Consider the following 4,442-nt stretch of genomic DNA (forward strand, 5'->3'; position numbering starts at 1 on the left):
TGGAAGCGCTAAGGCCTGTTAGGGTTAGGGTTTCCAGGGAAAGACTACATGCATGACACGTGAATACTTAAGACACCTACAAAACAAATGATGTTGCAGCGCTGGTACATGAGTAGGTACCCTGGCGGCTACGCTGTTAGGTCTATGCACTCCAAAAAAGGGAAGTCCTATGCGCCAGATTACGCTGAGATTGTGTAATAGCGGCGCAAGGACATTCTACCAGGAACCCTAAGCCCACTAAGAGACGTGGGAGCATCACAGAAGTAACCCTAGATACAACCTATAAAGATGGTGGTAAGAACCCTAGCAAGGTACGTCGTTTCTAAGACTGAAACTGCTTTACACACATTGTTGTTTCTTTAGCCCTTACTGATTTGAGCGTCGGAGTGCAAACGGCCGTAAGGACGCCCTTTTGTCTTTATAGGTGAAGCGTTCTTCTACCCAAGGAAGTTTGATTCCAGGAGGAAACAGACGGGCTTGAGGCTGCCATTCGAGTCAACCGACAACCAAGTCAACTATATTATAAGGATATGCACGAGACCATTTCTTACAAAGACAAGCCAGAAGGTGAGAGTGACAAAGATTGAGAACTTTTGAATCGAAAAGTTGTTGCAATAATTTGAAAGTATATTGATAGAAGTGTTTTTGAGCATGTGTCCCCATACACAAATACTTATGAGTTGTGGTCAAAACTTGAATCTATGATTCAAAAGAAAACTCCAAGAAATAAAGCATTTCTTGTGAGAAGATTGGTGAAACTTAACTACAAGAATGGTCAAAGTATGATAAAGAACTTAAATTCATTCAAGGGCCTTGCCAATCAATTGAGAAAGATAGATATAAAGATTGATGATGAGTTGTAGGCACTTTTGCTACTCAGTTCGTTGCTTGGAAGTTAGGACACACTAGTGGTCACACTTAGCAACTCAGTCTGAGATGAGAAGATGTCAATGGACATTGTTTCATACAGCCTGTTGAATAAAGAATCCAGAAGAAAAGAAAAAAATACAAATTTTCAATATGAAGCAAATGTTATACAGAAGTGACAAAGAAGTGAAAGTGGGAGAAATGAATCTCATGAAAGAAAATAAAGTAAAACGAAGGTCATTCTCAATCTTGCACACGGTATAATTTAATTTAGTGAACAACAAATTAGCTTCAAATGTTTGGATTAGTTTCATTCTTGATCTTTCTCATCAAGTGTTTAATTTGATAACATATAAATATATTTGAATAGTACAATCCCCAAATTCTTTGGAAAAATTTCATTTTCTTCTTTTCAAGTCTAGATGCTTAATCTTTCTAACCCATTAAATGCATTCAAATATAACAATTAATAGTTTAAGGACTTTTTTTTGGACTAATCTCTTTCTCTTCTTTTGAAATGTCTAACATGCTTAATTTTTCTATTCCATAAATTGGATTTGATTAGGACATATCTTAAGGTCTTGGACCAATTTCATTTTCAAGTGTCTAACATGATTTATTTTTCTAACCCTTAAAATGGATTCAAATACAACAATTAATAGTTTAAGGTCTTTTTGGACTAGTATCATGTTTTCTCTTCTCAATATGTTTCATTTTCTAACCCATAAAATGAATTTGATCAGGACACTGAACAATGTAAGGTCTTTGAACTAGTGTCATTTCCCTCTTTCCAAGTTTCCAATGTGTTTATAATTTTAACCCTTAAAATGATTCGATCAGTGTCTTATGGCTTAATTTTATAAGCTATTGATTACGAAAATCAAGAACTTAAAATTTTTTACTAATTTTATTTTTCCAATGATGTAATAAATATTTAACCCATAAAATAAATTAGGACAATCAACAACTTGTTTTTTTAAAGATTAGTTTTATTAGTCCTTTTGTATTAATGAACTGATTTTCTAGCTCACAGTGGACAAGATCTGAAGAATTTCTTGAAATAATTTTATATTTCCTCATTACGTGATTATGTGGTTAATTTTTTTACGCATAGATTAGAAATGAGGATAATAGTTATCTAACACAATACAAACTAATTTCATTTAGTAAAAAGAATCCAAATTAAACGAAATTTAGGCATATGATAGACATTTTTGAAAGCCACAACCGGTCCGTACAATTATGAATATAAATGATGCCACCGCGCGAAAGAGAAATAAACTGAATCATTCGCAATATACAGCTCTTGTTTACTCTTCTCTTTGTTCAGATTATCTGAAATCAGAAATATTATAATGAGTGCTTATTTTCTCAAAACATTTTATGTTCTTCTCCTGCTTTCTTTGCTTGCCTCGGGACTTACTGTGACATTCAACAACTCAAGTGAGAGTGGTGAAGCAAAGTGCATAGAGAGGGAAAGGCAAGCACTCCTCAGCTTCAAACAAGGCCTCATAGATGACTTTGGCATTCTGTCCTCTTGGACCAACCATCACAACAATACAGATTGCTGCAAATGGAAACGCATTCACTGCAACCATCAAACTGGTCACATACAGCTACTTGATCTTCATGGAAACTATCACCCCACACGGTATTTGAGAGAGACAATCAATCTCACTTCATTGATTCACTTGAAATATATTCAACATTTGGATCTCAGCAATAATTATTTTGTATTGAGTTACATCCCAGAGTTCATGGGCTCCTTCACTAACTTAAGATATCTCGATCTCTCCCATTCTTGTTTTGCGGGGAGGATTCCTTCTACACTTGGAAATCTCTCACAACTACGCTATCTGGATCTTGGGGATAATTATCTTTGGGGAGAAATACCTATTCAGATTGGGAATCTCAAACACTTACACTATCTCGATCTTGGAGGATTTTATCTTTCCGGAAAAATCCCATGTCAAATTGGGAATCTCAGAAAGCTACAATATCTTAGTCTTGGAAGAAACATTTTTCTATACAGAAGGCATGTGGAAAACTATATTTCAAATTCCCTTTCTGGAGCAATCCCTTTTCGCATAGGGAATCTTCCATTCTTGCATACTCTTCGGCTGGGTGGCAATTTTGATATAAAAGCTAAGGATGCACAGTGGCTGTCTACTCTCCATTCCTTAACAATTCTTGAGCTGAGTTCATTGCATACTCTTAGTTCTTCTCATCAGTGGCTACAAACAATCAGTAAAATCATTCCAAAATTAACAGAGCTGACCCTAGTTGATTGTTATCTTTCGGATAATGATATTCAATCTTTATTCCATTCCCACTCTTCCAACAGTTCCTTTTCTCTTACCATCCTAGATCTCTCTTCTAATATGTTCACCTCATCAACACTTCAAAGCTTGTCTAACTTAAGCCTTCATCTTCAAGAGCTTTACATTTCTCACAATAATATAGTTTTGTCACCTCCTCCATGTCCAAATTTTCCATCTCTTAAGATCCTCGACCTCTCTTATAATAATCTAGCATCATCAATGTTTATAGGGAATTTTAATATCAGCTCCAAACTGCAAGAGCTTTATCTAGTAAACTGCAGTATTATTGATACAGGTTTCCTCGTTTCATCTAGTTCTACAATGAATCCTTTGTCTTCTCTTCTCTACCTTCATCTCTCTCATAACTTGTTAAAATCATGCTCTACATTTCACTGGCTTTCTAACTTCACTGCCAATCTTCGTACCCTTCACCTTGATTATAATTTTTTGGAAGGTCCCATTCCAGATGAATTTGGGACAGAGATGCACTCTCTTCAAAGTCTTTATCTCTTCGATAACTAACTAGAAGGCAAGGTTCCGTCTTTGTTTGGGAGCATGTGCAGATTACGGGTATTAGATCTCTCAAATAACAACTTTGTTAACGGAGTGCACCAAAGGCCTCCCTAATCTCTATAACTATTGTATATTCTTTACTTTCCAGTGCCATGCAATATAGCAATAACACAAGTGTTTACTCTTTCTCTCTCTAGCGCCTCTCTCTCTCTCTCTTCTCTTACATGGTATACAGAGCTTTTTTTTCCAGCCATGTCTTCTTCATCTTCTTCCACCTCTGCTCCAACAGTTTCTTCTCCTTCTCCTTCTCCTGTTCAGCTTCACACTTTTCCCACTGCCCTTTCTCTCAAATTAACGGATGATAATTTTCTGGTTTGGAGCCAACAAGTTCTTGCTCAGGTAGAGGGACTCAATCTTCTTTCGTTCTTGGAATCTCCCCTCACCCCCCCCTCGGGTTCTTGGAACCACCGTCAACCCTGCCTTTCTCCTTCACAAGCAACAAGATCATTTGCTTGTTGCTTGGCTTCTTGCTTCTATGTCTCCTTCAATGCTTACACAAATGGTTGGATTACGATCGGCTTCTCTCATATGGGACAAGTTAAATGTCTACTACGCTTCCCACACTCGTGCCAAAGTTCGCAAACTCAAGCTTCTGCTCAAAACCCCTAAACGTGACCGCTCCATCTCTGCCTACCTTCTTGATATCAAGAAAGTGGTGGACTCTCTCGCTGCCACTGGTTC

The 4,442-nt window shown here is 37.0% G+C and overlaps 1 pseudogene; it reads left to right on the plus strand.

Moving 5' to 3' along the window:
* Positions 1–2,222: 2,222 nt before the first annotated feature.
* Positions 2,223–3,815, plus strand: LOC137838343 (uncharacterized; annotated as a pseudogene).
* The last annotated feature ends 627 nt before the right edge of the window (positions 3,816–4,442 follow it).

This window comes from Phaseolus vulgaris, chromosome 4, assembly GCF_051622355.1.
Source record: "Phaseolus vulgaris cultivar YP4 chromosome 4, ASM5162235v1, whole genome shotgun sequence".
NCBI classification, from domain to species: domain Eukaryota; kingdom Viridiplantae; phylum Streptophyta; class Magnoliopsida; order Fabales; family Fabaceae; genus Phaseolus; species Phaseolus vulgaris.